Source organism: Cryptomeria japonica, unplaced genomic scaffold (genome assembly GCF_030272615.1).
Source record: "Cryptomeria japonica unplaced genomic scaffold, Sugi_1.0 HiC_scaffold_69, whole genome shotgun sequence".
In the NCBI taxonomy this organism is placed as follows: Eukaryota; Viridiplantae; Streptophyta; class Pinopsida; order Cupressales; family Cupressaceae; genus Cryptomeria; species Cryptomeria japonica.
Window position 1 is genome coordinate 438,085 of NW_026728891.1, and position 23,416 is coordinate 461,500.

At 60.8% G+C, this 23,416-nt stretch overlaps 3 non-coding genes across 3 annotated transcripts; all 3 read right to left on the reverse strand.

Annotated features, from left to right (window-relative positions):
* Window positions 1-406: 406 nt before the first annotated feature.
* On the reverse strand, window positions 407-525 carry LOC131863845 (5S ribosomal RNA). The gene has a single exon (XR_009362739.1). It is a non-coding gene; the product is annotated as a 5S ribosomal RNA (ribosomal RNA).
* Window positions 526-8,253: 7,728 nt separating this feature from the next.
* Window positions 8,254-8,372, reverse strand: LOC131863847 (5S ribosomal RNA). Its single transcript, XR_009362741.1, has one exon. It is a non-coding gene; the product is annotated as a 5S ribosomal RNA (ribosomal RNA).
* Window positions 8,373-16,176: 7,804 nt separating this feature from the next.
* Window positions 16,177-16,295, reverse strand: LOC131863848 (5S ribosomal RNA). Its single transcript, XR_009362742.1, has one exon. It is a non-coding gene; the product is annotated as a 5S ribosomal RNA (ribosomal RNA).
* Between the last annotated feature and the right edge of the window lie 7,121 nt (window positions 16,296-23,416).

Below are 23,416 nucleotides of genomic sequence, written 5' to 3' on the forward strand. Positions count from 1 at the left end.
TGCTCCAAAGCTCTCTCCAGCTGCGTGCACCTGCCCCGGCCGCGCACCCGGCCCCGCCCAGCTTCGCTCACCTGTCCCGGGCGTCTGGTGCGGAACCTTAGAGTAAGAAACATCACCGTGCACCTTGGCCAACGTGCGCGACTCGACCGAGCGCGCACTGGCCGAGGTGCACACCGATTTCACCTGGGTGCGCGCGCAGCACCTCGGGCGCACCGGGGTGCGCGCACAACGCCCGGGTTGCACCGTGGCCTGTGTGCTCGGGGCGCCTCGGGTGCGCGCTCGGTGTCGCCCCCGCGCGCGCGGTAGTGCGGGCAGCGCACCCCGGCCCGGCCCGGCCCCGACGAGAACGCAAACGGGCAAAAGGTTTATTCAAATAGCATTGCGACGCCCGGCGAAAAACTAAAAAAGGGTGCAACACCGGGACTTCCCGGGAGGTCACCCATCCCAGTACTACTCCGGCCCAAGCGCGCTTAACTGCGGAGTTCTGATGGGATCCGGTGCACTAACGCTGGTATGATCGCACCCGTTATGAGCTTGTCGCAGTGTGTACTTAGCAAACCGCGACCCACGTGCGAATCCACCCCGGCCACCCACCCCCGTCGAGGTGCACACCCTCCCTCGCGAAGTGCGCCCCGTTCGCCAAGTGTGAGCCCTGCCCGGGTGCGCGCACCTTGCTAGGGCGTCGGGTGTGCACCCGGCCCGGCCTACGTGCGTGCACCTGGAGGGGGCGTCGTGTGCGTGCAGTGTCCCGTCTGCAACGCGGTGCCCACACACCACCTCGGGCGCAACGACCTGCGCTCACATGTGGGCCGAGTGCACCTTGGTGCATGTTCGGGGCGCCTCGGGTGCACGCTCGATCTTGCCCCGGTGCACCAAGGCGCTCGGTTTGCCCCGGGTGCGCACTTGGTGCAAGGTGGGCACCCAAAATAGGGATCAAGCACCAAAACACAAGTTTCGGGATGCAAAATGGGACCCAAGGACCACAAATGCGTTCCAAGACCCATGATGGGTCCACGAGAACAAAAATGTGTTCCGAGACTTAATAAACAAATATTGGGTTTTAGGAGAAGAAACATGCTCTGATGCCCAAAACGAGAATCGACCCCGAAAAGGCCACAGGCCAAAAGTGGGATGCGAGACAAAAAAAAATGGGACCCGAGGACCAAAATTGGGTTCCCAGGTCGAAGACAGGGCAACCGGACAAGAAACGACCTCTAAGGCTCGAAATGAGTCCCGGCGACTAAAACTTGACAAGAAGCACCCATCAGGCACCCAACTCGACACCCATGGGATGCCGACCCACCCGGGCTTCCACCTAGCACACCTTGGCACCCACCCACCCTCGCACCCAACCTCGCACCCAACTTAGCACCTTTGAACCCACATTGGCACTCACCCTGACCCTGGCACCTTGGAACCCACATTGGCACTCACCTTGACCCTGGCACCCACCTTTGCACTCACCTTGGGACCCACCCTGGCTCCCACCTCGGCACCCACCCAGACACCCACCTTGGTTCCTTGGCACCCACCTTGGATCCTTGGCACCCACCCCGACACCCACCTTGGCACGCAACTTGGCTACTTGCCACCCATCTTGGCTCCTTGACGCCCACCCCGACAACCACCCCGTGACCTACCCTGGCTAGGGTTGGTGCACACCCACCCTGGTGCCCACCTTGGCACCCACCCTATGACCCACCTTGGCACGCACCTTAGTACCCACCCCGTTACCCACCCTAGGACCCACCCCGTGACCCACCTTGGCCAGGGTGGGTGCCTTGGTGCGCACAACTTGCCTGGGCTGCACACCAGGGCGGGCTCAAGATGGCACCCGCGTTCCGTTTTTTTCACTATCTTTCAAAACGGAAATTTTAAAATCTCATTTTTTTCTTTTTTTTGCCTTTTCTGGAAATTAGTGAAGGCAGCGCATCAAAGGTGCGCAATGCTGGTGCGAACCCGGGAGCGCTCCGATGTGTGCTCCAAGGTGCGGCGTGCACGAAGTCCGAGCCCGGTTTGCCCCGGGTGCGCACCTCGCGTGCACCTTCGCCGGGGTGAGCACCTTGGCTGGGTTGCGCGCCCTGGTGCGTACCAAGGAGCGCTCTGAAGTGTGCTCCAAGGTGCGGCGTGCACGAAGTCGGAGCCCGGTTTGCCCCGGGTGTGCACCTCGGGTGCGCACCTCGCGTGCACCTTCGCTGCGGTGGGCACCTTGGCTGGGTTGCGCGCCTTGGTGGGCACCATGCAGTGCACGAAGTCGGAGCCCGGTTTGCCCCGGGCGCGCACCTCCGCCAGGGTGGGCACCTTGGTGCGCACAACTTGCCTGGGCTGCGCACCAGGAAGGGCTCAAGATGGCACCCGCGTTCCGTTTTTTTCACTATCTTTCAGAACGGAAATTTTAAAATATCGTTTTTTTTTGCCTTTTCTGGAAATTAGTGAAGGCAGCGCATCAAAGGTGCGCAACGCTGGTGCGAACCTGGGAGCGCTCCGATGTGTGCTCCAAGGTGCGGCGTGCACAAAGTCGGAGCCCGGTTTGCCCCGGGTGCGCCCTGGTGGGCACCATGGTGCGCACCAAGGAGCGCTCCGAAGTGTGCTCCAAGGTGCGGCCTGCACGAAGTCGGAGCCCGGTTTGCCCCGGGTGTGCACCTCGGGTGGGCACCTTGGTGCGCATGCCTTGCCTGGGCTGCGCACCAGGGCGGGCTCAAGATGGCACCCGCGTTCCTTTTTTTTCACTATCTTTCAAAACGGAAATTTTAAAATCTCATTTTTTTTTGCCTTTTTCTGGAAATTAGTGAAGGCAGCGCATCAAAGGTGCGCACCTCGCTGCCCACCACGGTGCGCAACGCCGGTGGGCACCCGGGAGTGCTTCGAAGTGTGCTCCAAGGTGTTGCGTGCACGTTGTCGGAGCCCGGTTTGCCCCGGGTGCGCACCTCGCGTGCACCTTCGTCGGGGTGGGCACCTTGGCTTGGTTTGCCCCGGCTGCGCTCCGAAGCGGGGTTATTGGAGCGCCGCCTCTTTTTTTGTCGGAGCGTTTGGTGGGGTTTCTCGCATTGGCTCTTCCGAGGCCCGGTTGCCACCCTGGCGCGCACGAAGTCGGAAGTAGGGTTAATTGCCCGGGTGCGCACCTTTGCCAGGGTGGCACCTTACCTGGGCTGCGCACCAGGGCGGGCTCAAGATGGCACGCGCGTTCCGTTTTTTTCACTATCTTTCAAAACGGAAATTTTAAAATCTCCTTTTTTTTTTGCCTTTTCTGGAAATTAGTGAAGGCAGCGCATCAAAGGTGCGCACCTCGCTGCCCACCTTGGTGTGCTCTGAGGTGCGCACCCGGGAGCGCTACGAAGTGTGCTCCAAGGTGCGGCGTGCACGTTGTCGGAGCCCGGTTTGCCCCGGGTGCGCACCTCGCCTGCACCTTGGCCGGGGTGGGCACCTTGGCTGGGTTTGCCCAGGGTGCGCTCCGAAGCGGGGTTACTGGAGCGCCCCCTCTTTTTTTGTCAGAGAGTTTGGTGGGGTTTCTCGCATTGGCTCTTCCCAGGCCCGGTTGTTGGGTGCGCTCCCACCCTGGCGCGCGCGAAGTTGGAAGTTGGGTTAATTGCCCGGGCGCGCACCTTCGCCAGGGTGGGCACCTTGGTGCGCAAACCTTGGCTGGGCTGCGCACCAGGGCGGGCTCAAGATGGCACCAGCATTCCCTTTTTCTCACTATCTTTCAAAACGGAAATTTTAAAATCTCGTTTTTTTTTTGCCTTTTATGGAAATTAGTGAAGGCATCGCATCAAAGGTGCGCACCTCGCTGCCCACCTTGGTGTGCTCCGAGGTGCCCACCACGGTGCGCAACGCCGGTGCGAACCCGGGAGCGCCCCGATGTGTGCTCCAAGGTGCGGCGTGCACGAAGTCGGACCCCGGTTTGCCCCGGGTGCGCACCTCGCGTGCACCTTGGTGCGCACACCTTGGCTGGGTTGCGCGGCCTGGTGGGCACCATGGTGCGCACCAAGGAGCGCTCCGAAGTGTGCTCCAAGGTGCGGCGTGCACGAAGTAGGAGCCCGGTTTGCCCCGGGTGCGCACCTTCGCCGCGGTGGGCACCATGGCGTGCACGAAGTCGGAGCCCGGTTTGCCCCGGGTGCGCACCTCGCGTGCACCTTCGCCGGGGTGGGCACCTCGGCTGGGTTGCGCGCCCTGGTGCGCACCAAGGAGCGCTCTGAAGTGTGCTCCAAGGTGCGGCGTGCACGAAGTCGGAGCCCGGTTTGCCCCGGGTGTGCACCTCGCGTGCACCTTCGCTGCGGTGGGCACCTTGGCTGGGTTGCGCGCCTTGGTGGGCACCATGCAGTGCACGAAGTCGGAGCCCGGTTTGCCCCGGGCGCGCACCTCCGCCAGGGTGGGCACCTTGGTGCGCACAACTTGCCTGGGCTGCGCACCAGGAAGGGCTCAAGATGGCACCCGCGTTCCGTTTTTTTCACTATCTTTCAGAACGGAAATTTTAAAATATCGTTTTTTTTTGCCTTTTCTGGAAATTAGTGAAGGCAGCGCATCAAAGGTGCGCAACGCTGGTGCGAACCTGGGAGCGCTCCGATGTGTGCTCCAAGGTGCGGCGTGCACGAAGTCGGACCCCGGTTTGCCCCGGGTGCGCACCTCGCGTGCACCTTGGTGCGCACACCTTGGCTGGGTTGCGCGCCCTGGTGGGCACCATGGTGCGCACCAAGGAGCGCTCCGAAGTGTGCTCCAAGGTGCGGCGTGCACGAAGTCGGAGCCCGGTTTGCCCCGGGTGCGCACCTCGCGTGCACCTTCGCCGCGGTGGGCACCATGGCGTGCACGAAGTCGGAGCCCGGTTTGCCCCGGGTGCGCACCTCGCGTGCACCTTCGCCGGGGTGGGCACCTTGGTGTGCAGACCTTGGCTGGGTTGCGCGCCCTGGTGGGCACCATGGTGCGCACCAAGGAGCGCTCCGAAGTGTGCTCCAAGGTGCGGCCTGCACGAAGTCGGAGCCCGGTTTGCCCCGGGTGTGCACCTCGGGTGGGCACCTTGGTGCGCATGCCTTGCCTGGGCTGCGCACCAGGGCGGGCTCAAGATGGCACCCGCGTTCCTTTTTTTTCACTATCTTTCAAAACGGAAATTTTAAAATCTCATTTTTTTTTGCCTTTTTCTGGAAATTAGTGAAGGCAGCGCATCAAAGGTGCGCACCTCGCTGCCCACCACGGTGCGCAACGCCGGTGGGCACCCGGGAGTGCTTCGAAGTGTGCTCCAAGGTGCTGCGTGCACGTTGTCGGAGCCCGGTTTGCCCCGGGTGCGCACCTCGCGTGCACCTTCGTCGGGGTGGGCACCTTGGCTGGGTTTGCCCCGGCTGCGCTCCGAAGCGGGGTTATTGGAGCGCCGCCTCTTTTTTTGTCGGAGCGTTTGGTGGGGTTTCTCGCATTGGCTCTTCCGAGGCCCGGTTGCCACCCTGGCGCGCACGAAGTCGGAAGTAGGGTTAATTGCCCGGGTGCGCACCTTTGCCAGGGTGGGCACCTTACCTGGGCTGCGCACCAGGGCGGGCTCAAGATGGCACGCGCGTTCCGTTTTTTTCACTATCTTTCAAAACGGAAATTTTAAAATCTCCTTTTTTTTTTGCCTTTTCTGGAAATTAGTGAAGGCAGCGCATCAAAGGTGCGCACCTCGCTGCCCACCTTGGTGTGCTCTGAGGTGCGCACCCGGGAGCGCTACGAAGTGTGCTCCAAGGTGCGGCGTGCACGTTGTCGGAGCCCGGTTTGCCCCGGGTGCGCACCTCGCCTGCACCTTGGCCGGGGTGGGCACCTTGGCTGGGTTTGCCCAGGGTGCGCTCCGAAGCGGGGTTACTGGAGCGCCCCCTCTTTTTTTGTCAGAGCGTTTGGTGGGGTTTCTCGCATTGGCTCTTCCCAGGCCCGGTTGTTGGGTGCGCTCCCACCCTGGCGCGCGCGAAGTTGGAAGTTGGGTTAATTGCCCGGGCGCGCACCTTCGCCAGGGTGGGCACCTTGGTGCGCACACCTTGGCTGGGCTGCGCACCAGGGCGGGCTCAAGATGGCACCAGCATTCCCTTTTTCTCACTATCTTTCAAAACGGAAATTTTAAAATCTCGTTTTTTTTTTGCCTTTTATGGAAATTAGTGAAGGCATCGCATCAAAGGTGCGCACCTCGCTGCCCACCTTGGTGTGCTCCGAGGTGCCCACCACGGTGCGCAACGCCGGTGCGAACCCGGGAGCGCCCCGATGTGTGCTCCAAGGTGCGGCGTGCACGAAGTCGGACCCCGGTTTGCCCCGGGTGCGCACCTCGCGTGCACCTTGGTGCGCACACCTTGGCTGGGTTGCGCGGCCTGGTGGGCACCATGGTGCGCACCAAGGAGCGCTCCGAAGTGTGCTCCAAGGTGCGGCGTGCACGAAGTCGGAGCCCGGTTTGCCCCGGGTACGCACCTCGCGTGCACCTTCGCCGGGGTGGGCACCTCGGCTGGGTTGCGCGCCCTGGTGCGCACCAAGGAGCGCTCCGAAGTGTGCTCCAAGGTGCGGCGTGCACGAAGTCGGAGCCCGGTTTGCCCCGGGTGCGCACCTTCGCCGCGGTGCGCACCATGGCGTGCACGAAGTCGGAGCCCGGTTTGCCCCGGGTGCGCACCTCGCGTGCACCTTCGGCGGGGTTGCGCGCCCTGGTGGGCACCATGGTGCGCACCAAGGAGCGCTCCGAAGTGTGCTCCAAGGTGCGGCGTGCACGAAGTCGGAGCCCGGTTTGCCCCGGGTGCGCACCTCGCGTGCACCTTCGGCGGGGTTGCGCGCCCTGGTGGGCACCATGGTGCGCACCAAGGAGCGCTCCGAAGTGTGCTCCAAGGTGCGGCGTGCACGAAGTCGGAGCCCGGTTTGCCCCGGGTGCGCACCTCGCGTGCACCTTCGCCGCGGTGGGCACCATGGCGTGCACGAAGTCGGAGCCCGGTTTGCCCCGGGTGCGCACCTCGCGTGCACCTTCGCCGGGGTGGGCACCTCGGCTGGGTTGCGCGCCCTGGTGCGCACCAAGGAGCGCTCCGAAGTGTGCTCCAAGGTGCGGCGTGCACGAAGTCGGAGCCCGGTTTGCCCCGGGTGCGCACCTCGCGTGCACCTTCGCCAGGGTGGGCACCTCGGTGTGCTCCGAGGTGCGAACCCGAGAGCGCTCCGAGGTGCCCACGAAGTCGAAAGTCGGGTTAATTGCATTGTTTTCCCCGGGTGCGCTCCGAGGTGCGCAACATCGGCGCGCACCAAGGAGGGCTCCGAAGTGTGCTCCAAGGTGCGCACGATGGCGTGCACCTCTGGTGCGCACGATTCGGAGCTCGGTTTGACCGGGGTGCGCACACCTTGGCTGGGTTGCGCACCTTTTGTGCGCTCCAAGGTGCGCACGAAGTCGGAGCTCGGTTTGCCCCGGGTGCGCACCTTCGCCAGGGTGCGCACCTTGATGCGCACGCCTTGGCTGGGCTGCGCACCTTGGTGGGCGCCATGGTGCGCACCTTTCGTGCGCTCCAAGGTGCGCACGAAGTCGGAGCTCGGTTTGCCCCGGGTGCGCACCTTGGTGGGCGCCATGGTGCACTCCGAGGTGCCCAAGATTGGTGCGCACCAAGGAGCGCTCCGAAGTGCGCTCCAAGGTGCGCGCGAAGTCGAAAGTTGGGTTAATTGTCCGGTTTGCCTCGGGTGCGCACCTTGCGTGCACCTTCGCCAGGGTGGGCGCCTTGGTGCGCACACCTTGGCTGGGCTGCGCACACCTTGGCACCCGCGTTTCCTTCATTTTAAATTTTTTTTTTTTACAATCTCTCAAGTGGGAAATTCTATAATCTCAACTTTTTTTGCCTTTTCAGGAAACTTTTGAATGGAGCGCATCATTGGTGCGCTCCGAAGTGTGCTCCAAAGCTCTCTCCAGCTGCGTGCACCTGCCCCGGCCGCGCACCCGGCCCCGCCCAGCTTCGCTCACCTGTCCCGGGCGTCTGGTGCGGAACCTTAGAGTAAGAAACATCACCGTGCACCTTGGCCAACGTGCGCGACTCGACCGAGCGCGCACTGGCCGAGGTGCACACCGATTTCACCTGGGTGCGCGCGCAGCACCTCGGGCGCACCGGGGTGCGCGCACAACGCCCGGGTTGCACCGTGGCCTGTGTGCTCGGGGCGCCTCGGGTGCGCGCTCGGTGTCGCCCCCGCGCGCGCGGTAGTGCGGGCAGCGCACCCCGGCCCGGCCCGGCCCCGACGAGAACGCAAACGGGCAAAAGGTTTATTCAAATAGCATTGCGACGCCCGGCGAAAAACTAAAAAAGGGTGCAACACCGGGACTTCCCGGGAGGTCACCCATCCCAGTACTACTCCGGCCCAAGCGCGCTTAACTGCGGAGTTCTGATGGGATCCGGTGCACTAACGCTGGTATGATCGCACCCGTTATGAGCTTGTCGCAGTGTGTACTTAGCAAACCGCGACCCACGTGCGAATCCACCCCGGCCACCCACCCCCGTCGAGGTGCACACCCTCCCTCGCGAAGTGCGCCCCGTTCGCCAAGTGTGAGCCCTGCCCGGGTGCGCGCACCTTGCTAGGGCGTCGGGTGTGCACCCGGCCCGGCCTACGTGCGTGCACCTGGAGGGGGCGTCGTGTGCGTGCAGTGTCCCGTCTGCAACGCGGTGCCCACACACCACCTCGGGCGCAACGACCTGCGCTCACATGTGGGCCGAGTGCACCTTGGTGCATGTTCGGGGCGCCTCGGGTGCACGCTCGATCTTGCCCCGGTGCACCAAGGCGCTCGGTTTGCCCCGGGTGCGCACTTGGTGCAAGGTGGGCACCCAAAATAGGGATCAAGCACCAAAACACAAGTTTCGGGATGCAAAATGGGACCCAAGGACCACAAATGCGTTCCAAGACCCATGATGGGTCCACGAGAACAAAAATGTGTTCCGAGACTTAATAAACAAATATTGGGTTTTAGGAGAAGAAACATGCTCTGATGCCCAAAACGAGAATCGACCCCGAAAAGGCCACAGGCCAAAAGTGGGATGCGAGACAAAAAAAAATGGGACCCGAGGACCAAAATTGGGTTCCCAGGTCGAAGACAGGGCAACCGGACAAGAAACGACCTCTAAGGCTCGAAATGAGTCCCGGCGACTAAAACTTGACAAGAAGCACCCATCAGGCACCCAACTCGACACCCATGGGATGCCGACCCACCCGGGCTTCCACCTAGCACACCTTGGCACCCACCCACCCTCGCACCCAACCTCGCACCCAACTTAGCACCTTTGAACCCACATTGGCACTCACCCTGACCCTGGCACCTTGGAACCCACATTGGCACTCACCTTGACCCTGGCACCCACCTTTGCACTCACCTTGGGACCCACCCTGGCTCCCACCTCGGCACCCACCCAGACACCCACCTTGGTTCCTTGGCACCCACCTTGGATCCTTGGCACCCACCCCGACACCCACCTTGGCACGCAACTTGGCTACTTGCCACCCATCTTGGCTCCTTGACGCCCACCCCGACAACCACCCCGTGACCTACCCTGGCTAGGGTTGGTGCACACCCACCCTGGTGCCCACCTTGGCACCCACCCTATGACCCACCTTGGCACGCACCTTAGTACCCACCCCGTTACCCACCCTAGGACCCACCCCGTGACCCACCTTGGCCAGGGTGGGTGCCTTGGTGCGCACAACTTGCCTGGGCTGCACACCAGGGCGGGCTCAAGATGGCACCCGCGTTCCGTTTTTTTCACTATCTTTCAAAACGGAAATTTTAAAATCTCATTTTTTTCTTTTTTTTGCCTTTTCTGGAAATTAGTGAAGGCAGCGCATCAAAGGTGCGCAATGCTGGTGCGAACCCGGGAGCGCTCCGATGTGTGCTCCAAGGTGCGGCGTGCACGAAGTCCGAGCCCGGTTTGCCCCGGGTGCGCACCTCGCGTGCACCTTCGCCGGGGTGAGCACCTTGGCTGGGTTGCGCGCCCTGGTGCGTACCAAGGAGCGCTCTGAAGTGTGCTCCAAGGTGCGGCGTGCACGAAGTCGGAGCCCGGTTTGCCCCGGGTGTGCACCTCGGGTGCGCACCTCGCGTGCACCTTCGCTGCGGTGGGCACCTTGGCTGGGTTGCGCGCCTTGGTGGGCACCATGCAGTGCACGAAGTCGGAGCCCGGTTTGCCCCGGGCGCGCACCTCCGCCAGGGTGGGCACCTTGGTGCGCACAACTTGCCTGGGCTGCGCACCAGGAAGGGCTCAAGATGGCACCCGCGTTCCGTTTTTTTCACTATCTTTCAGAACGGAAATTTTAAAATATCGTTTTTTTTTGCCTTTTCTGGAAATTAGTGAAGGCAGCGCATCAAAGGTGCGCAACGCTGGTGCGAACCTGGGAGCGCTCCGATGTGTGCTCCAAGGTGCGGCGTGCACAAAGTCGGAGCCCGGTTTGCCCCGGGTGCGCCCTGGTGGGCACCATGGTGCGCACCAAGGAGCGCTCCGAAGTGTGCTCCAAGGTGCGGCCTGCACGAAGTCGGAGCCCGGTTTGCCCCGGGTGTGCACCTCGGGTGGGCACCTTGGTGCGCATGCCTTGCCTGGGCTGCGCACCAGGGCGGGCTCAAGATGGCACCCGCGTTCCTTTTTTTTCACTATCTTTCAAAACGGAAATTTTAAAATCTCATTTTTTTTTGCCTTTTTCTGGAAATTAGTGAAGGCAGCGCATCAAAGGTGCGCACCTCGCTGCCCACCACGGTGCGCAACGCCGGTGGGCACCCGGGAGTGCTTCGAAGTGTGCTCCAAGGTGTTGCGTGCACGTTGTCGGAGCCCGGTTTGCCCCGGGTGCGCACCTCGCGTGCACCTTCGTCGGGGTGGGCACCTTGGCTTGGTTTGCCCCGGCTGCGCTCCGAAGCGGGGTTATTGGAGCGCCGCCTCTTTTTTTGTCGGAGCGTTTGGTGGGGTTTCTCGCATTGGCTCTTCCGAGGCCCGGTTGCCACCCTGGCGCGCACGAAGTCGGAAGTAGGGTTAATTGCCCGGGTGCGCACCTTTGCCAGGGTGGCACCTTACCTGGGCTGCGCACCAGGGCGGGCTCAAGATGGCACGCGCGTTCCGTTTTTTTCACTATCTTTCAAAACGGAAATTTTAAAATCTCCTTTTTTTTTTGCCTTTTCTGGAAATTAGTGAAGGCAGCGCATCAAAGGTGCGCACCTCGCTGCCCACCTTGGTGTGCTCTGAGGTGCGCACCCGGGAGCGCTACGAAGTGTGCTCCAAGGTGCGGCGTGCACGTTGTCGGAGCCCGGTTTGCCCCGGGTGCGCACCTCGCCTGCACCTTGGCCGGGGTGGGCACCTTGGCTGGGTTTGCCCAGGGTGCGCTCCGAAGCGGGGTTACTGGAGCGCCCCCTCTTTTTTTGTCAGAGAGTTTGGTGGGGTTTCTCGCATTGGCTCTTCCCAGGCCCGGTTGTTGGGTGCGCTCCCACCCTGGCGCGCGCGAAGTTGGAAGTTGGGTTAATTGCCCGGGCGCGCACCTTCGCCAGGGTGGGCACCTTGGTGCGCAAACCTTGGCTGGGCTGCGCACCAGGGCGGGCTCAAGATGGCACCAGCATTCCCTTTTTCTCACTATCTTTCAAAACGGAAATTTTAAAATCTCGTTTTTTTTTTGCCTTTTATGGAAATTAGTGAAGGCATCGCATCAAAGGTGCGCACCTCGCTGCCCACCTTGGTGTGCTCCGAGGTGCCCACCACGGTGCGCAACGCCGGTGCGAACCCGGGAGCGCCCCGATGTGTGCTCCAAGGTGCGGCGTGCACGAAGTCGGACCCCGGTTTGCCCCGGGTGCGCACCTCGCGTGCACCTTGGTGCGCACACCTTGGCTGGGTTGCGCGGCCTGGTGGGCACCATGGTGCGCACCAAGGAGCGCTCCGAAGTGTGCTCCAAGGTGCGGCGTGCACGAAGTAGGAGCCCGGTTTGCCCCGGGTGCGCACCTTCGCCGCGGTGGGCACCATGGCGTGCACGAAGTCGGAGCCCGGTTTGCCCCGGGTGCGCACCTCGCGTGCACCTTCGCCGGGGTGGGCACCTCGGCTGGGTTGCGCGCCCTGGTGCGCACCAAGGAGCGCTCTGAAGTGTGCTCCAAGGTGCGGCGTGCACGAAGTCGGAGCCCGGTTTGCCCCGGGTGTGCACCTCGCGTGCACCTTCGCTGCGGTGGGCACCTTGGCTGGGTTGCGCGCCTTGGTGGGCACCATGCAGTGCACGAAGTCGGAGCCCGGTTTGCCCCGGGCGCGCACCTCCGCCAGGGTGGGCACCTTGGTGCGCACAACTTGCCTGGGCTGCGCACCAGGAAGGGCTCAAGATGGCACCCGCGTTCCGTTTTTTTCACTATCTTTCAGAACGGAAATTTTAAAATATCGTTTTTTTTTGCCTTTTCTGGAAATTAGTGAAGGCAGCGCATCAAAGGTGCGCAACGCTGGTGCGAACCTGGGAGCGCTCCGATGTGTGCTCCAAGGTGCGGCGTGCACGAAGTCGGACCCCGGTTTGCCCCGGGTGCGCACCTCGCGTGCACCTTGGTGCGCACACCTTGGCTGGGTTGCGCGCCCTGGTGGGCACCATGGTGCGCACCAAGGAGCGCTCCGAAGTGTGCTCCAAGGTGCGGCGTGCACGAAGTCGGAGCCCGGTTTGCCCCGGGTGCGCACCTCGCGTGCACCTTCGCCGCGGTGGGCACCATGGCGTGCACGAAGTCGGAGCCCGGTTTGCCCCGGGTGCGCACCTCGCGTGCACCTTCGCCGGGGTGGGCACCTTGGTGTGCAGACCTTGGCTGGGTTGCGCGCCCTGGTGGGCACCATGGTGCGCACCAAGGAGCGCTCCGAAGTGTGCTCCAAGGTGCGGCCTGCACGAAGTCGGAGCCCGGTTTGCCCCGGGTGTGCACCTCGGGTGGGCACCTTGGTGCGCATGCCTTGCCTGGGCTGCGCACCAGGGCGGGCTCAAGATGGCACCCGCGTTCCTTTTTTTTCACTATCTTTCAAAACGGAAATTTTAAAATCTCATTTTTTTTTGCCTTTTTCTGGAAATTAGTGAAGGCAGCGCATCAAAGGTGCGCACCTCGCTGCCCACCACGGTGCGCAACGCCGGTGGGCACCCGGGAGTGCTTCGAAGTGTGCTCCAAGGTGCTGCGTGCACGTTGTCGGAGCCCGGTTTGCCCCGGGTGCGCACCTCGCGTGCACCTTCGTCGGGGTGGGCACCTTGGCTGGGTTTGCCCCGGCTGCGCTCCGAAGCGGGGTTATTGGAGCGCCGCCTCTTTTTTTGTCGGAGCGTTTGGTGGGGTTTCTCGCATTGGCTCTTCCGAGGCCCGGTTGCCACCCTGGCGCGCACGAAGTCGGAAGTAGGGTTAATTGCCCGGGTGCGCACCTTTGCCAGGGTGGGCACCTTACCTGGGCTGCGCACCAGGGCGGGCTCAAGATGGCACGCGCGTTCCGTTTTTTTCACTATCTTTCAAAACGGAAATTTTAAAATCTCCTTTTTTTTTTGCCTTTTCTGGAAATTAGTGAAGGCAGCGCATCAAAGGTGCGCACCTCGCTGCCCACCTTGGTGTGCTCTGAGGTGCGCACCCGGGAGCGCTACGAAGTGTGCTCCAAGGTGCGGCGTGCACGTTGTCGGAGCCCGGTTTGCCCCGGGTGCGCACCTCGCCTGCACCTTGGCCGGGGTGGGCACCTTGGCTGGGTTTGCCCAGGGTGCGCTCCGAAGCGGGGTTACTGGAGCGCCCCCTCTTTTTTTGTCAGAGCGTTTGGTGGGGTTTCTCGCATTGGCTCTTCCCAGGCCCGGTTGTTGGGTGCGCTCCCACCCTGGCGCGCGCGAAGTTGGAAGTTGGGTTAATTGCCCGGGCGCGCACCTTCGCCAGGGTGGGCACCTTGGTGCGCACACCTTGGCTGGGCTGCGCACCAGGGCGGGCTCAAGATGGCACCAGCATTCCCTTTTTCTCACTATCTTTCAAAACGGAAATTTTAAAATCTCGTTTTTTTTTTGCCTTTTATGGAAATTAGTGAAGGCATCGCATCAAAGGTGCGCACCTCGCTGCCCACCTTGGTGTGCTCCGAGGTGCCCACCACGGTGCGCAACGCCGGTGCGAACCCGGGAGCGCCCCGATGTGTGCTCCAAGGTGCGGCGTGCACGAAGTCGGACCCCGGTTTGCCCCGGGTGCGCACCTCGCGTGCACCTTGGTGCGCACACCTTGGCTGGGTTGCGCGGCCTGGTGGGCACCATGGTGCGCACCAAGGAGCGCTCCGAAGTGTGCTCCAAGGTGCGGCGTGCACGAAGTCGGAGCCCGGTTTGCCCCGGGTACGCACCTCGCGTGCACCTTCGCCGGGGTGGGCACCTCGGCTGGGTTGCGCGCCCTGGTGCGCACCAAGGAGCGCTCCGAAGTGTGCTCCAAGGTGCGGCGTGCACGAAGTCGGAGCCCGGTTTGCCCCGGGTGCGCACCTTCGCCGCGGTGCGCACCATGGCGTGCACGAAGTCGGAGCCCGGTTTGCCCCGGGTGCGCACCTCGCGTGCACCTTCGGCGGGGTTGCGCGCCCTGGTGGGCACCATGGTGCGCACCAAGGAGCGCTCCGAAGTGTGCTCCAAGGTGCGGCGTGCACGAAGTCGGAGCCCGGTTTGCCCCGGGTGCGCACCTCGCGTGCACCTTCGGCGGGGTTGCGCGCCCTGGTGGGCACCATGGTGCGCACCAAGGAGCGCTCCGAAGTGTGCTCCAAGGTGCGGCGTGCACGAAGTCGGAGCCCGGTTTGCCCCGGGTGCGCACCTCGCGTGCACCTTCGCCGCGGTGGGCACCATGGCGTGCACGAAGTCGGAGCCCGGTTTGCCCCGGGTGCGCACCTCGCGTGCACCTTCGCCGGGGTGGGCACCTCGGCTGGGTTGCGCGCCCTGGTGCGCACCAAGGAGCGCTCCGAAGTGTGCTCCAAGGTGCGGCGTGCACGAAGTCGGAGCCCGGTTTGCCCCGGGTGCGCACCTCGCGTGCACCTTCGCCAGGGTGGGCACCTCGGTGCGCACACCTTCTCAATGTTTTCTTGCCTTTTCTGGAAATTGGTGAAGGCAGCGCATCAAAGGTGCGCACCTCGGTGTGCTCCGAGGTGCGAACCCGAGAGCGCTCCGAGGTGCCCACGAAGTCGAAAGTCGGGTTAATTGCATTGTTTTCCCCGGGTGCGCTCCGAGGTGCGCAACATCGGCGCGCACCAAGGAGGGCTCCGAAGTGTGCTCCAAGGTGCGCACGATGGCGTGCACCTCTGGTGCGCACGATTCGGAGCTCGGTTTGACCGGGGTGCGCACACCTTGGCTGGGTTGCGCACCTTTTGTGCGCTCCAAGGTGCGCACGAAGTCGGAGCTCGGTTTGCCCCGGGTGCGCACCTTCGCCAGGGTGCGCACCTTGATGCGCACGCCTTGGCTGGGCTGCGCACCTTGGTGGGCGCCATGGTGCGCACCTTTCGTGCGCTCCAAGGTGCGCACGAAGTCGGAGCTCGGTTTGCCCCGGGTGCGCACCTTGGTGGGCGCCATGGTGCACTCCGAGGTGCCCAAGATTGGTGCGCACCAAGGAGCGCTCCGAAGTGCGCTCCAAGGTGCGCGCGAAGTCGAAAGTTGGGTTAATTGTCCGGTTTGCCTCGGGTGCGCACCTTGCGTGCACCTTCGCCAGGGTGGGCGCCTTGGTGCGCACACCTTGGCTGGGCTGCGCACACCTTGGCACCCGCGTTTCCTTCATTTTAAATTTTTTTTTTTTACAATCTCTCAAGTGGGAAATTCTATAATCTCAACTTTTTTTGCCTTTTCAGGAAACTTTTGAATGGAGCGCATCATTGGTGCGCTCCGAAGTGTGCTCCAAAGCTCTCTCCAGCTGCGTGCACCTGCCCCGGCCGCGCACCCGGCCCCGCCCAGCTTCGCTCACCTGTCCCGGGCGTCTGGTGCGGAACCTTAGAGTAAGAAACATCACCGTGCACCTTGGCCAACGTGCGCGACTCGACCGAGCGCGCACTGGCCGAGGTGCACACCGATTTCACCTGGGTGCGCGCGCAGCACCTCGGGCGCACCGGGGTGCGCGCACAACGCCCGGGTTGCACCGTGGCCTGTGTGCTCGGGGCGCCTCGGGTGCGCGCTCGGTGTCGCCCCCGCGCGCGCGGTAGTGCGGGCAGCGCACCCCGGCCCGGCCCGGCCCCGACGAGAACGCAAACGGGCAAAAGGTTTATTCAAATAGCATTGCGACGCCCGGCGAAAAACTAAAAAAGGGTGCAACACCGGGACTTCCCGGGAGGTCACCCATCCCAGTACTACTCCGGCCCAAGCGCGCTTAACTGCGGAGTTCTGATGGGATCCGGTGCACTAACGCTGGTATGATCGCACCCGTTATGAGCTTGTCGCAGTGTGTACTTAGCAAACCGCGACCCACGTGCGAATCCACCCCGGCCACCCACCCCCGTCGAGGTGCACACCCTCCCTCGCGAAGTGCGCCCCGTTCGCCAAGTGTGAGCCCTGCCCGGGTGCGCGCACCTTGCTAGGGCGTCGGGTGTGCACCCGGCCCGGCCTACGTGCGTGCACCTGGAGGGGGCGTCGTGTGCGTGCAGTGTCCCGTCTGCAACGCGGTGCCCACACACCACCTCGGGCGCAACGACCTGCGCTCACATGTGGGCCGAGTGCACCTTGGTGCATGTTCGGGGCGCCTCGGGTGCACGCTCGATCTTGCCCCGGTGCACCAAGGCGCTCGGTTTGCCCCGGGTGCGCACTTGGTGCAAGGTGGGCACCCAAAATAGGGATCAAGCACCAAAACACAAGTTTCGGGATGCAAAATGGGACCCAAGGACCACAAATGCGTTCCAAGACCCATGATGGGTCCACGAGAACAAAAATGTGTTCCGAGACTTAATAAACAAATATTGGGTTTTAGGAGAAGAAACATGCTCTGATGCCCAAAACGAGAATCGACCCCGAAAAGGCCACAGGCCAAAAGTGGGATGCGAGACAAAAAAAAATGGGACCCGAGGACCAAAATTGGGTTCCCAGGTCGAAGACAGGGCAACCGGACAAGAAACGACCTCTAAGGCTCGAAATGAGTCCCGACGACTAAAACTTGACAAGAAGCACCCATCAGGCACCCAACTCGACACCCATGGGATGCCGACCCACCCGGGCTTCCACCTAGCACACCTTGGCACCCACCCACCCTCGCACCCAACCTCGCACCCAACTTAGCACCTTTGAACCCACATTGGCACTCACCCTGACCCTGGCACCTTGGAACCCACATTGGCACTCACCTTGACCCTGGCACCCACCTTTGCACTCACCTTGGGACCCACCCTGGCTCCCACCTCGGCACCCACCCAGACACCCACCTTGGTTCCTTGGCACCCACCTTGGATCCTTGGCACCCACCCCGACACCCACCTTGGCACGCAACTTGGCTACTTGCCACCCACCTTGGCTCCTTGACGCCCACCCCGACAACCACCCCGTGACCTACCCTGGCTAGGGTTGGTGCACACCCACCCTGGTGCCCACCTTGGCACCCACCCTATGACCCACCTTGGCACGCACCTTAGTACCCACCCCGTTACCCACCCTAGGACCCACCCCGTGACCCACCTTGGCCAGGGTGGGTGCACCCACCCTGGTGCCCACCTTGGCACCCACCCATCCTAGCACCCAGCCTGTGACCGGGCTTGGAACCCAACCTTGCACCCGCACACCGTCTTGGCCAGTGTGGGTGCGCACCCATCCTGGCACCCACGTTGTGACACACCCTTTAACCCACGCACCCTAGCACCCACGTTGGCACCCACCTTGGAACCCAACCTAGCAACTTGGCACCCACCCCGTGACCCACCTTGGCATCCACCATAGCAGTCGCCGACTTGGCACCCACCTCGGCACCCACCTTGACACTTGTGGACCCACCTTGCCACTCACCCTAGCATCGACCCATCCTAGCACCCACCCTGGCACCTTTGCACCCTAGCACTCACCCATCCTAGCACCTAACCTGTGACCCACCTTGACACTCACCCTCGCACCCACCTTGGAACCCAACCTAGCACCCACCCACCCTGACACCAACCCTAGCACCTACCCACCCTTGCACCCACCCTGTGACCCATCTTGGCACCCACCCATCCTACCACTCAACCTATCACCCACCTTCTCACCCACCTTGGCATCCACCTTAGCACCCACCCACACTGGCACCTTGGCACCCACCTCGGGCAAGGTGGGTGCACACCCACCCTGGCACCCAATTTAGAACCCACCGAGCATGTTACCCACCTTGGCACCCACATTGCAGCCCACCCTAGTACCCACCCTATGACCCACATTGGCATCCACACCCTAGCACCCAGGCACCTCGACACCCGCCTTGACACCCACCCTAGCACTGAACCTGTGACCCACCTTGGAACTCACCCTAGAACCCACCCACCCTGTGAACCACCTTGGCATCCACCTTAGCACCCACCCACCTTGGCACCCACTCTAGCACTCACCCATCCTAACACCCAACTTGTTACCCACCTTGGCACCCGCCCTCGCGTCCACCTTGAAACCCACCCTAGCACCCACCCACGCAGGAGCCCACCTTGGCACCCAACCTAACACCCACGCATCCTGGCACCCAACTTGTGACCCACCTTGGAACCCACCCTAGTACCCACCTTTGAACCCACTATATCACCAACCCACCTTGGCACCCACCCTATGACCCTCTTTGGAATCCACCCTAGCACGCACCCACCCTGGCACCCACCATGGAGCGCACCCTAGCACCCACCCACCTCGGCACGCACCTCAACACCCACCTTGGTGTGCGCACTGCGCCAACCTCTCAAAGACCCTATGTGGTGCGCTCCAAAGTGTACACCTTTGGTGCGCTCCAAGGTGCGCACCTTTGGTGCACACCGAGGTGCACACCAAAGTGTGCACCGAGGTGAGCACCAAAGTGCACTCCAGGGTGCACACCAAGGCGTGCACCTTTGGTGCGGTCAATGCAAACGAATTCGGAAGTTGGGGTCGATGTCCTAATCGCTGCTGCAGACTACACGTATGAGAATCGGACAAATAGCTTTATATAGGGGAGGTGTTGCGTTTGATGGGTCGACTCCCCTGGTTGTGTGCACTGCACCAACTTCAAAGACCCTGTCTTGTTTAAGAAGTCAAAAGTTGGGGTGGATGTCCTAATCATTGCTGCAGTCTACGCATGTATGAGAATCAGACAAATAGCTTATATAGGGGAGGTGTTGCATTCGGTGGGTTGACTCCCCTGGTTGTGCGCACTGCGCCAACCTCAAAGACCCCGCATAGCAGAAGAAGTCGGAAGTCGGATTTTGGTGAGCACCAAGGCGTGCACCTTTGGTGCGGTCAACGCAGACGAATTCAGAAGTTGGGGTGGATGTCCTAATCGTTGTTGCAGGCTACACATGTATGAGAATCAGACAAATAGCTTATATAGGGGAGGTGTTGGGTTTGATGGGTCAACTCCCTTGGTTGTGCGCATTACGCCAACCTCAAAGACCTTGTTTTCGTTAAGAAGTCAAAAGTTGGGGTCAATGTCCTAATGGCTCCTGCAGGCTACACATGTATGAGAATCGGACAAATAGCTTATATAGGGGAGGTGTTGGGTTTGATGGGTCGACTCCCCTGGTTGTGCGCATTACGTCAACCTCAAAGACCTTGTTTTCGTTAAGAAGTCAAAAGTTGGGGTCGATGTCCTAATTGCTCCTGTAGACTACACATGTATGAGAATCAGACAAATAGCTTATATAGGGGAGGTGTTGGGTTTGATGGGTTGACTCCCCTAGTTGTTCGCATTACACCAACCTCAAAGACCTTGTTTTCGTTTAGAAGCCGAAAGTTGGGGTCGATGTCCTAATTGCTCCTGCAGGCTACGCATGTATGAGAATCAGACAAATAGCTTATATAGGGGAGGTGTTGGGTTTGATGGGTCGACTCCCCTGGTTGTGCGCATTGCGCCAACCTCAAAGACCCTGCATTGCGGATGAAGTCGAAAGTCAGAGTTTGGTGTGCTACAAGGTGTGGTCGAAGGTGCTCACCTAGGTGTGCACCTTTGGAGCACAGGAAAAGTGCCCTCCAAAAGTGCGCACCTTTGGAGTGCACAAAAGTGCCCTCCAAAAGTGCGCACCTTTGGAGCGCAGAAAAGTGCCCTCCAAAAAGTGCCCTCCAAAAGTGCGCACCTTTGGAGCGCAGAAAAGTGCCCTCCAAAAAGTGCCCTCCAAAAGTGCGCACCTTTGGAGCGCAGAAAAGTGCCCTCCAAAAAGTGCCCTCCAAAAGTGCGCACCTTTGGAGCGCAGAAAAGTGCCCTCCAAAAGTGCGCACCTTTGGAGCGCAGAAAAGTGCCCTCCAAAAAGTGCCCTCCAAAAGTGCGCACCTTTGGAGCGCAGAAAAGTGCCCTCCAAAAAGTGCCCTCCAAAAGTGCGCACCTTTGGAGCGCAGAAAAGTGCCCTCCAAAAAGTGCCCTCCAAAAGTGCGCACCTTTGGAGCGCAGAAAAGTGCCCTCCAAAAAGTGCCCTCCAAAAGTGCGCACCTTTGGAGCGCAGAAAAGTGCCCTCCAAAAGTGCGCACCTTTGGAGCGCACAAAAGTGCCCTCCAAAAGTGCGCACTTTTGGTGCGCACCAAGGCGCTGGTTCGGTCGTTGCAGGCGAGTTCGGAAGTTGGGGTCGATGTCCTGAGCGGAGGTGCAAACTACACAGGTGTCGGAATCGGACAAATAGCTTATATAGGGGAGGTGTATGCTTCGATGGGTCGACTCCCCAGGTTGAGCGCACCGCGCCAACCTCAAAGACCCTACGGTATGGATGAAGTCGGAAGTTGGGTCCGATGACCAATTCGATTAGTAGGTATGCTCATGAGGTCGGAATTTGGGTCCGATGACCTGCCATGTGCAGGAAGGCGAATGTTGACACTGTGCGTTGCAAGGTGCACACCAAGGCGCTGGTGCGGTCTTTTTAGTCGAGTTCGGAAGTTGGGGTCGATGTCCTGATCGGAGGTGCAAGCTACACAGGTGTGGGAATCGGACAAATAGCTTATATAGGGGAGGTGTATGCTTCGTTGGGTCGACTCCCCGGGTTGAGCGCACCGCGCCAACCTCAAAGACCCTACGGTATGGATGAAGTCGGAAGTTGGGTCCGATGACCGATTCGATATGTAGGCATACTCGCGAGGTCGGAATTTGGGTCCGATGACCTGCCACGTGCAGGAAGGCGAATGTTGGCACTGTGCGTTGCAAGGTGCGCACCAAGGCGCTGGTTCGGTCGTTGGAGGCGAGTTCGGAAGTTGGGGTCGATGTCTTGATCGGAGGTGCAAACTACACAGGTGTGGGAATCGGACAAATAGCTTATATAGGGGAGGTGTATGCTTCGTTGGGTCGACTCCCCGGGTTGAGCGCACCGCGCCAACCTCAAAGACCCTACGGTATGGATGAAGTCGGAAGTTGGGTCCGATGACCGATTCGATATGTAGGCATACTCGCGAGGTCGGAATTTGGGTCCGATGACCTGCCATGTGCAGGAAGGCGAATGTTGGGACTGTGCGTCGCAAGGTGCGCACCAAGGCGCTGGTGCCGTCGTTGCAGTCGAGTTCGGAAGTTGGGGTCGATGTCCTGGTCAGAGGTGCAAACTACACAGGTGTGGGAATCGGACAAATAGCTTATATAGGGGAGGTGTATGCTTCGATGGGTCGACTCCCTGGGTTGAGCGCACCGCGCCAACCTCAAAGACCCTACAGTATGGATGAAGTCGGAAGTTGGGTCCGATGACCGATTCGATACGTAGGCATATTGGCGAGGTCTGAATTTGTGTCCGATGACCTGCCATGCGCAGGAAGGCGGAATTTGGGTCCGATGACCGAGTTGATGGCGTGCCATGCGCAGAAAGGCGGAATTTGGGTCCGATGACCGAGTTGATGTTGATGGCCCGCCATGCACAGGAAGGCGGAATTTGGGTCCGATGACCGATTTGAAGGCGTGCCATACGCAAAAAGGCGGAGTTTGGGTCCGATGACCGAGTTGATATTGATGGCCCGCCATGCGCAGGAAGGCGGAATTTGGGTCCGATGACCTGACATACGCATGGAGTCCGACTCGGGGGCCGATGTTCGATTCGATGACTTGCATTGTGGGTAAAGTCGGAAGTTGTGGTCTTTGACCCGATTCGATGACCAGACTTCGGCTGCTTGAGAATCGGACAAATAACTTATATAGGGGAGGTAGTGTTCTCGAGCATCCTCCCCCCGTGCCCGTTTATGTCGATTGATGCTGGTGCTCGACTGGTTGGAGCGCTCGGATGCAAAAATCTTGCACCAGGATTTATCGATTGTGATGGACACGGCAAGTCTCCTGATTGCTATGCAGGAGCTCATCGTGAATCTCTATGCGGCCTTGGTATGGACTCGACCTGCGGAATGGTTCGGCAATGGTAGTCGCTCCAACACGTCCTTGCAATGGCCACAGAGGTGATTCGACTAGAGCTCCAGTCTAGCTTTTGGGTTGCTTGGCGGACTGGTATAGCCGCGATCGAGTTCCGGCCATGAACGTTTTAGATAGCTCTTGGGCTTTCTGGGACGGAAGTCGGAAGTTTGGGCTGTTGTCCGATTTGATGACCATTCTTCGGATGTGTGAGAATCGGACAAATAACTTATATAGGGGACTGTGTTGTCTCACGCAGCCCCCTCCGTGCCCCTCTATCTCGACCGATGTTGGTGCTTGAAAGGGTTGGGATCGCTCGGATTTATAAACGTGCACCACCATTTGTCGAGTGTGAGGGACGCGGCAGGTCTCCTAAATGCTATGCGGGCGCTCTCTGAGAATCTCTATCCGGCCTCGACACAGACTAGTCTTGCTGAATGGTTTGGCACTGGTAGTCGATCCAACACGTCGTTGTTGTGGCCGCCTAGGCGATTCGATTCGAGCCCCCGTCTAGCTTTTGGGTTGCTTGGCGGATTTTGCCCTATCCGCAAGTGAGCTCGGTCCCTAAACGTTCGAGAAACCCGATTGCTATGCGCCGACTCTCTTTCTTGCGAGCCTCCATCTAGCTTTTGGGTCTCTACGGAACGGAAGTCGGAATCTGGGACCGTTGTTTGATTCGACGAGGCAGACTACGGTTGTGCGAGAATCGGACAAATAACTTATATAGGGGAGGTGTTGACTGGAGCATTCTCCCCCGTGCCCCTCTAACTCGACCAATGCTGGCGCTCGAACGGTGGTAGCGCTCGGATTTTCATTGAGCGCCAGCATTGGTCGATTTAGAGGGGCATGCGAGATTCCCGAATGCTATGCGAGGGCTCTAACGGAAATGTCTATTGGTTTCGGTATGGATGCAATTGCGAGTGGTTCGGCAAAGGTAGTCGTTCCGATGCGTCCATGTCGTGGCCAAATCGATAATTCGATTTGAGCCCTCGTATAGCATTTGGGTCTCTCGATGTGATTCCGCATTCCAGTCCCTTTGGGCACTGCTTGAGCCGC